The sequence below is a fragment of the Taudactylus pleione genome, unplaced genomic scaffold, assembly GCF_031769625.1.
Source record: "Taudactylus pleione unplaced genomic scaffold, aTauple2 ptg000217l, whole genome shotgun sequence".
In the NCBI taxonomy this organism is placed as follows: domain Eukaryota; kingdom Metazoa; phylum Chordata; class Amphibia; order Anura; family Myobatrachidae; genus Taudactylus; species Taudactylus pleione.
The window spans coordinates 4,562,661-4,573,290 of NW_028284619.1; the positions used below are offsets into that span (position 1 = coordinate 4,562,661).

Genomic DNA, 10,630 nt, shown 5'->3' on the forward strand with positions numbered 1-10,630 from the left:
AAATATGCAATTGTCGCAGTCGCTGGCATATGTATTGATACGCCAACCGGGGGCCATCGCAAATCCAAGCAAGTGTGTGCACTTTCCATAATCGGCCATCTGAGTAGCGTTGTTGTAGGCAGAATGGCCGCCTGAACTGATGCATCAGAACCACTTTATCTGCATACGGGATCGCAGTTGTAGGCTGAGACAAGCCCCGAAAATGGTTACGACAATACTGCGTTTTTGCCACCACTCCCCGTAACCACACCAAATGGTCCCTGACAGTCAACCATTTTGCAAAGAAATTCTCACTGCGAGCGACATCACTAAGGTACATTTGCGAGTACGCAGTGCGACCATGACGCATGCGCAGTTGGCCAATAATGGTTCAATTGCATAAATATCGGCATTGCATACATATCTAAATCGGGCCCTCTGATTGGTGGATAGCTCCAGCCATCCACCAATCAGCATTTAGACTAACACAACCAGATGCTGCAGGACATGCAACCGAGATATATGCAGAAGATGCTCAGACTGTATTCTTAACACAATTCGAGCGGCCAGGGAGTTCCTTCTGCCTATCTCCCGACCGCCAGACGTGATGCAGCATGTGGCTGCAGCCAACTGGTGGCCCTGCAGCAGTAATATTGTAGTGGCCTGGTGAGCAGATGCCACTCTAACCCCCTTGCCCAGTCCACCCCTGAATTTAACCATCAAGTTTTGAAACATCCCAGAGGCAATATGGTTACACATATCTCTGATTAAAAAGTGTGTGGAGACATAATGGGGCGGGGAGAATAAATTTAGCGTGATGCGGAAAGTACCATTTAATATGGTACTGTAGCTCAATATTGTTAATTTTCCTGTGCATCTTTATGGAGAAAGAGAGAGAATGAGCGATGTTACTGCCCGCAAGTGCCTTTGTCACCCATTTACAGAGATACTTTGTGGCCATTGCAATTAATTGAATTCCACGATTACCAATAATTTAAATTGTTTTTTGGGGGGAAGGGAGGAAGGGTCCTAGATGTTTTAGTAAACAAAATAAATTTACAATAAAACAAGAATGTTATGCTTTCTTTATTTCATATCGAGTTGGCACATAATAAATGAGCACAAGAAGCACCAATTTGATATTAGCAGATCCATGTGGGCATAGAAATACTGTGACACTGAATGGAAGACATCATAAAATGGCCGCCAGCTTCTGTGTTATTTTGTTATTCCCCCAGAGGGAGTTGGAGGCAGTAATATATCCTGTAATAAACAAACATAAGAAGCACACATAAACCCACTTGTTGAACACTAATATATTAAAACCACTGTATTACTGAGCACAAAATATATTAACAGTTATTTGTATAGCACCAGCAAATTCCTATGCTCTTTACAATTGGGAACAATAAAGTAATGACATGAGGGTGGTATTAATAGGTAAGAAGGCCCTGCCAGTAAGCTACCGTATAGGTAAATAGGAATTTGATACGTGAGGATAAGTGCTACATGCTGCAAATGGTCCTTACAAAGTGAAAGGGTAATCTATTGGTTATGGTCCAGTCATACAGCAATGTTGATCTGGGTTCGAAGAGCTGTGTGAGTGTGCAGGTGGGTGGCTGCTGCCTCCGGTAGGCTTGCCCTCTCTTCCGGGAGGCCGGTAGCACAGCCCAATTTTCGGGAGCTTCCTGGCTATTTCAGGAGGGTAGGAAGGTATGGTGGATTATGGCGGTTATATTATGGTGGTTTAGGAATTTTATAAGCTATCTAAAGGGATGAATTTCAGTGAAAATGGCTTCTATTAGGGATGGACATTGGAAGCCCGGCATTGAATGGTTGCTGGGCTTTCCGACATCAAATCCCGCAATGCGATGGCAATTAGCCATCACATCGCAGCCATTTGATAGTATAACAATTGCAATAGTTATACTTGCACCCAAAAAGGGGGCAGATCCTCTGTGAAAAGGGGCGGAGCCTTGCAACACCCCTGGCTACATCACTGTGGGTGTGTGTCCAGCAGTCTCTGAGATGCTGGGCTGTCCCCAGACTCCCGCACAAGGCATCTATTTTTCCACTGCAGGAGGAATGATTTAGCTGAGCTGCAGACACCATTTCCAGGTGTCCGCAGCTAAATAAACAGCCAGTCATCGGATGGGCATCGGAAAGCTGCATCCGATGGCTGGCAACCATTGAATTCCCACCTATTCGATAACCAAAGTACTTCCATCGAATTGGATACATCGATGGTTGCTAACCATCAGCTTCTGATGTCCATCTCTAGCTCCTATGTGAACAATTCTATGTATGCAACCACTGTCAGTGACACGCCCACAACACTCCCATAACCTGCCCATAAGACGGCCCATCTCTGTGTGTCCACCTTCCTGTCATCTCCCAGGAACGACCGATACATTTTCAAAACATTTATGGGAACGTGCGTGTATTGTGTGCCTAAGTCACAAATCTGGAATCTGGATATGGAATCTGGAGGCATGCGCAGAAGAAAAAAAACACTCCACTATATCCGACATCAGAATCAAGCCCTTAGGGGGAAGATGTACTAAGCCTTGGAGAGAGATAAAGTGGAGAGAGTTAAAGTACCAACCAATCAGCTTGTGTCATTTTTCGACCACAGCCTGTAAACTGACAGTTATCAGCTGATTGGTTGAAACTTTATCTCTCTCCACTTTATCTCTCTACATAGCTTAGTACATCTCCCCTTAAGTTTCTTTTGTAATGAAAATGATCAAGCATGCTTACCATCAATGTTATCTAAGAACACATGACGTAATATTTTCTAATGAAAAATAATTGTTACTACCTGTGGAACCATTGCTGATTCAGATGATGAGGAATCCACTTTCCTACCAGAGCGAACCTGAAAATGGGAAAATGTTAATAACTAGAGTAGAAGTTGCCTGGATATTGCCCATTGACTTACAGCACATGTTCTTTCTACATCTTATCCCCCTCAGTCTGCGGCATTACTGCAATATTTGAAAAATCTCAGCGGTTATTGGCACAAGTGTTTTTTTCCAAACCACATTGCAGAACCATATGCTAATCATTCATTGGGGAACCATATGCTGCCACAAACCAAGAAGTTTTAACCCTACTTTAAAAGTTATACTTTTCATCAGTGGTTCCCAAACTTTCTCAAATCACTGATCCCTAGAGTCTCAGCAATTTTTTTTTAACGGCACCCCCTAATCCAAAAGTTTTTAATTGAGATAATCAGCAAAGCTCATTATATGAATTACATTGTACTTACCTAACATCCTTACATGGTTGCGATTCTGTTTGTCCACATATTTTATGATCGGCAGCCACCAGCAAAGGTTTTGCCTATCACATTGACCCTAAATCATTTGATTTGGGACTGGACCATCAATACGTGGGGTGCCACACCGCCCAGTTTGAGAACCACAGCATTGATAAAAAAATTAATGTTTATATAATAATTTACTGGGTTTTGATGTGGTAAAGTAAATATTTGAAATGTTAAAAGATTTTTGTTTATATTACTGTTTAGGTAAGAACAGGATGGCAAAGTGCACACAAGTGGCAGGAGAAGATATGTTGCTGCAAATCTTGGTAAGCTTGTTGTTTTTATTCAGTCTCTCCTAGATGCTGTGTATCATTGCAGAAATTGTATCTTATCCTCGCAGGTGTAAAGCCGCTTATACAATGAGCAATTGAATGATAACGATATCGTTATCGTTCAATCGCTCATTAATCGGGCATGAAAATTTTGAAAACGACCAGCGATGCACGCTCCCGCTGGTCGTTTTCGACATCAATCATCGCCTGCACATGCTGGTCAATCTGCCGGTAACGACAGATTGACCATGTTCAGGGATGAGGGAGCGTGTCTGCACTCAACGACATATCGTTCAGTGTAGGCACATTACAGGATGAGGAACAACTGTACGATTACAATGTTGTAATTGTACTGTCGTACCACTATCTGCTAGTGGGTACACACCTTAATAGTGTAAAGAGATGTTAGGTATACTAGAATAATAGAGGAAGGTATAGAAAAATGTATATACTATATAGCAGGGCCGTAACTAGGGTAGTGCGGCCTGTGCCATGGCACAGGGCACCACAGGGCAGGGGGCTCTGTTTGGGCCTGTCACTTTTCTGTTTATTATCATTCTCACTTGTAGCTTCCTCTTACTTTATCCCCAGCATCTCCTGGTCTCCCCTATCTCTTACCTGGCCCTTCCCCATGAGGCCATTCCCCTTTTTTTGGGTGCGTTATGTACCTATTGGAAAAATGAGGGGGCGCCAATGCTCTTTCTGGTACAGTGCACCAAAAAATCTAGTTACGGCTCTGCTATATAGCAATAAAAGTCTAATAGTATATAGCTTGGCTTTCCTTTCTCCATGAAAAGAAAAAGGATTATGTACAATCATGATAAGACAGCATACAGAAAAAAGGTTTTACACTAAACACTAAAACTGTAATTGAAGAATATCATCAAATATGCAAATACCTGTAGTACAATTTCCAAATCCTGATTGGCATGTCACAAATGTAATATATTGTATGGGGTCAGTTGAATTAATCACTTGTCTGGCGTGGCTGCATCATTTGCGACCACGCCAGACAGTGCGTTGTCTGATATGGTCACAAACGACGCGACCTGTCAGTAACGCACAGTGGGCGGCTGTCAGAAGATAATCATCCAGCAGCCGCTACTAGCAGACGGACCTCCCGGCACCTCTGTATCCTTGCAACTGCCCCCAGTGACTCCTGTGCTGCCAATCACTGTTGATAATCCTGACACCAGCATTATAATATGCACCACTATGGTGCTGGAAACTAAAATGTGCGATATAGGGGTGACAACGGAGCAGGGGCGTTTCTAGAGAGGAGGGGGCCCATGTGCAGTCTCCATAACGGGCTCCCTCCTCAGTCTGCTGCCCGGCAGCACACTGAGCGCCATGCGGCCAGTGCCACACCGATAGACTCTGGGCACTAGAGTGTGCCCAGAGTCTATAGCGCATGCGCAGGTCACTGGGAAAATGGCCACTCCTGTACTGCGCATGCACAAAACAACGGGAAAATGGGCGCGGCGGCAAGGTGTGCACCCATTATAAATACGCCCCTGCATCGGAAATATTTAGGGGCGATGTAAGGTACTATCACAATGGCACATCACAGGCATCGTCCCTAATTGAATCGACCCCCCTATATATCTTTCACAGAAGCAAAGCTTACAAATCACAGTAAGAACTTGGCAGAGGTCGGCTTAGAAGCACAATACTGTAGTTACAGTACTTCTGCTTTATATATTTTTTACTTTGTATCAATAGGTATTAAATGAGTTGTCTCCCAGCTTCTTCAATCTGTCTCACTGGAAGATTTTACTGTAGAGTTGAACTTGGTATTATATATAGCACAGGTTCTCAAACTCAGTCCTCAGGACCCCAAACAGTGCATGTTTTCCAGGTCTCCGCACAGAATTGCATTCGTTAGCTCCACCAGTGGATATTTTAAAATGTGTCAGTAAGTAATGAATACACCTGTACACCTGCTGGGTGACCTGGAAAACAGGAACTGTGTGGGGTCCTGAGAACCGAGTTTGAGAACCACTGATATATGGCAATGGGTGCTTCTAGATTGGTGTATTCTCGGTATAGTTACCATAGTGACAAAGCATAAACACCTAATTTAAGCATTATTTATCCAGTAGCCCACTAGGAAATGACATTGTAAATTTAACGAACCCTTATATTTTGTTCCTCAGTGGCGTCACTGTTGTCCTCATGAGCACATCGTCCCACAGAACACAGTCTGCCTCCTCCGTGTTTCTTTCCCACTATGGCCAAGAAGGCAGAAGCATCTGATTTTTTCACAAATGCTGATGAGAAATAAAATATTGGTTTTAGTTATCATCAGTGATTTATTTTGGGGGGTGGTTACTCGGGGCTATGAAGTATCGGCAACCTTGTATTGGTCTAATTTCTAATTCTGATAGCTAGTTCCAGATATGTACAAAAATAAATCACTGAAAACATTTAATAAATAATTAAATACAATAAGGGGTATATTTACGAAAGTGCAGGTTTTTAGAAGTGGAGATGTTGCCCATAGCAACCAATCACAACACTTATCTAGCACCTTCTAGAAGATTATAGCTATAATCTGATTGGTTGCTATAGGCAACATCTCCACTTCTAAAAGCCTGCACTTTAGTAAGTAAATATACCCCTAAATATAACACTTATCCAGACTGTGGAGGCAGCTATACATCTTGTATCAACATGAGTCGCAGCTCTTTTTTTCATAGAAAAAAAAACAAAACTGGTTATAATTTACAGAATGGGACACGCCATCAATTTTATTTATTAGCGTGTTTTTTAACAAGCAGATGTCACCAGGTGGTACGTTATACATTAGCGCTCAGCTGTCCTGACTATATTTTATTGATAACATGTTGTGATAAGTCATTTTCGAATGCTGCCCATCCACTTAATGATGCATGGGACGACGCACGATTACGATGCCGTCGTGTCCCGCGGGGTGAACCGCATACACTGAACGTTCAGACGTTCAGTGTATGCAGATCAATCATCCCCGAACATAGCAACCTGACGGCGGTCGTCAGGTTGACCGTCATGTTCAGACGATGATTGATGTTAAAAACGACCAGCGGGCGCGCGCATCGCTGGTCGTTTTTAACCTTTTGCTGCCCGATTTGCGGGCGATTACCAAGCGATGGAGCGATAACGACCGCCGATATCGCTCTACCGCTAGGTTTAATCGCCTAGTGGCTAGGCAGCTTTATTGTCACAAAAGAAAATCCACATTATAGTTGAGTATTTGTAAACAGACCCAGATGTTTGGTATTGCAGGGAGACTTGTGTACTACAAAAGTGCTGTAAAGTGACTACAGTATTTATCAATGAGTTTTATCATATGCAACGAATTTTATAACTCTAAAGCTGCATACACACCCAATGATTTTTTGAACGATTATCGTTAAATTATATCGTTTAACGATAATCGTTTGAAAAAATTGTTCACTTTCTGAGTCAAACGATGAACGATTATCATTCATGCGCGTTCACGTTTGTAGTTTGTAGTTCAGTCAGACTTGTCAACTCAACGATTTTCATTAAGGGAATATGCAAAAATCGTTTGTAGTTCAAAAAAATCGTTCATTACACTTTCAAAAATCTGACAGATAATCGGACAGAAAATCGTTCATAAAATCGTTGGTAACAAAATCGTTGTGTGTGTATGCAGCTTAATGGTGCTCCAGCCAATCAGCTCCTGTCAGCTGTTTGAAAAATGGCAGTTGGGAGCTGATTGACTTGAGAACCATTTATCATGATACACTTGTTGATAAATGGTCTCCTGTGTTTTGATTGGCATGTGTAGTGTGAAACGGCTTCATACTGAAATATTAATTATAAAGCATAATATAATATATAATTTCTATATATCTATAATAATTGACAGGAAATCTTGAAGATTCATTGTACAGGACTCTACAATCGTATAAAGAAAGAAACATACCATCAACTGTCAAATGTCCATTACTACTAGGTAGTACCACAAAGTGTGATTACAGTTACCAAGGGCATCTTGGCATTTTAGCCAAGAGATGCTACAATTGGAAGACCATGTGGCAAATTGTATCATACAACAATCTCCCCTGTATATGATATATATCCAGCACTCCGCTCAGTTTTCCTTATTTGCTGTCCCTCTCAATCTTGTTTGGCTCAGTAAATAAATATACACAATACCTTTAAGACCCTTGATACTGTTTTTTTAAAGAAAACTTTTAAAAACACTGTTTATTCCCCATATACAGTATCTGCATTGCTAGGGCAAATTCTAATAATAAAAAGTTAGAAACTTACAGTAGACTATGATAAAAATTATGTGCTTGTAGCATTATAATAAATGACAGTCCATGACTTACCTGATTGTGTACAGTAAGAGACAAGACAATAGCAAACACAGAGCGCTAAGAGAAGCTTCATGTCTCCGTCTGCTTATTACCCAGCTACACAGCCTTTATATACGCATCTGGCTACAAGCTGGCAGTGACTCCAGGATTAAACTTTATTATGTTATTAATACGTCTCTTCACATACAGGTGCTTCTGTTGAAGGGTGAGGGATATGTTTCAGAGGCAAGACTAGTTTTACTGGGCTGAGATTTAAAAGTTTACCCAGTAAATATTTTTTTTTACTGTGAAGATATATGACACCCTAGGCAGAGGTACCCAAACGCGGTCCTTAAGGCTCCCCAACAGTTCAGATTTTAGAGATATCCATGGTTGAGCACAGGTGGTTAAATCAAATTGACTGAGGCACTAATTAAGTCACCTGTGCTCAACCATGGATATCTCTAAAACCTGAACTGTTGGGGAGCCTTGAGGATCTCGTTTGGGAACCTCTGCCCTAGGGTTAAGGCCCCCATACATCAGAGATGGATTGCAGCAATCGTGCAATTTGCAATCGATTGTGTATAAAAATCTGCAATGTATGGGCTTCACAGATCGCAGATTGCAACCAAAAAGTGATTGGAATTGTTTAATCAGATTGTCCAACATGTTGGATTTCACAGATCGATTGGGGCTGTAAATTGCTAGTGTATGGACATGATCAGCAGATTTGCAGACCGTTTCTAGCAAAATGATGGGCCTTTCAAGATTGCCAGATCTGTGTTTGCTGCAATCGATCTGCAAATCACTGAAAAAAATCTGTAGTGTATGGGCGCAGATTGCTCGATTGGGAAATCCTAAGATCGGGCAATTAATCTTCAAATTGTTCAATTGTGGTTTTCAGATTGCTGATGTATGGGGGCCTTTACTTAACACAGATTAAAGAGATCCATAATCACTTAACTAATTACTTTTTTTTTCTCCAAAAACTGCTCATAAATGTAAGTTTTTTATTTAATAAAGATTGAAATGTATTTTTATAAACATATTGAAATATTTTATTAAAAAAAACATAACTAGGAAGTGTTTTTACACTCCCTCCATGTCAATACGCCCCCATGATAAAATCACCTCCCACCCTTCAGAAATAGCCCCCCAGTGGAAAAATATCCCCAGCATTAGTGGTAATAAAAAAATTGTGGCACTCCACCCTCACCCCCAGTGTCAATGGCCACAGTTTAGTGCCCTCTCCCCCTCCCCATGTGTCACTATAAATTTATTACAATTTTTTTTTAATACATTCCCCTCTACCCCGGCAAAAAAAAGTTTTAGTGGGACATAACCCTACCACTTCAGTGCCAAAAGATGACCCCTCCAATATCCCTACTCAGGGGCTGGCTGGCAACTTTTAGCCTGGGGGCAAGTCCAGGGCACTGACCCATAAACAACGGCTTATTCTTAAATAGAGATTGCATGGTCTTGCGCGCAAACTGACCGTGAGAGTGTGTCCTAATCAATGGCTCAAATAGGGATGTTAATTTCAATACATACACTTAAATAAAACATTATAAGAGGAATATAGAATGGTGGATATTTCTCAGAAACAGAGACAATATAGGGCCCCATTTAACAACGAAAGAGATTACCTTTAGCACTTACTTAAAGAGGTTATGGTTCTGTTTCAGTATCTAACAAACAGCAGTAAGACACATTCCCTAGCCCCAGTATGTCTCTGCCTCATTCCCCCAGACCCAGTGTGTGTCTCTCACTCATGCCCCCAGTGTGCATCTCCCAGCTCCACACCCCCAGACCCAGTGTGCATCTCTCAGCCCCACTCCCTCAGACCCAGTGCAGTGCCCTAGTCGTGCCCAGTATGCAGTGCCTCAGTAATGCCCCTTATGTTGTGCCCCCAGTAATGTCCTTAGTAGTGCCCCCAGTAATGCTCCTTATGTTGTGCCCCCAGTAATGCCCCTTATGCAGAGCCCCCAGTAATGTCCCTTATGCAGAGCCCCCAGTAATGCCCTTAGTAGTGCCCCCAGTAATGCCCCTTGTGCAGAGCCCCCAGTAATGGCCTTAGTAGTGCCCCTTTATGCAGAGCAACCAGTAATGCCCCTTATGCAGAGCCCCCAGTAATGCTCCTCATGCAGAGCCCCCAGTAATCTCCTTAGTAGAGACCCTTATTCAGAGCTCCCAGTAATGGCCTTAGTAGTGCCCCTTATGCAGAGCCCAAAGTAATGCCCCTTATGCAGAGCCCCTAGTAATGTCCCTTATGCAGAGCCCCCAGTAATGCCCCTTTATGCAGAGCCCCCAGTCATGCCCCTAATGCAGAGCCCCAGTAATGCCCCTTTAGCCAGAGCCCCCAGTAATGCCCTTAGTATTGCCCCCAATAATGTCCCTTTATGCAGAGCTCCAGTAATGCCCCTTATTTTGTGCCCCCAGTAATGCCCCTTATGCTGTGCCGCCCTCCCGGTATAGAACACGCCCCACTCACCTGTCTGTGCAGTACTTACCTTTCTTTATGATGGCCGCTGAGCACCGCTACAGTCCACGCCGTCCCGCGTAGAAGCTGCTTCTGACTGGATATAATTAGATCCAGAGCGGCAGACGTAGGCTCCGCTCGTCGCGGGCGATGCGGTTGATGTCATGACGTCACCCGAGCACTGCATCACTGGGAATGCTGGCCTCTGAAGCGATCAGAGGCTTCTGATTGCTTCAGAGACCACTGTTGCCAGCCTTTACTG

General features: G+C 42.8%; 1 long non-coding RNA gene across 1 annotated transcript; it reads right to left on the reverse strand.

Annotated features, from left to right (window-relative positions):
- Positions 1-1,064: 1,064 nt before the first annotated feature.
- Positions 1,065-8,262, reverse strand: LOC148517425 (uncharacterized). The gene is made up of 4 exons (XR_015879292.1): positions 7,923-8,262; positions 5,716-5,849; positions 2,801-2,857; positions 1,065-1,242 (listed from the first exon to the last, which is right to left on the reverse strand). It is a non-coding gene; the product is annotated as an uncharacterized LOC148517425 (long non-coding RNA).
- Positions 8,263-10,630: the final 2,368 nt, after the last annotated feature.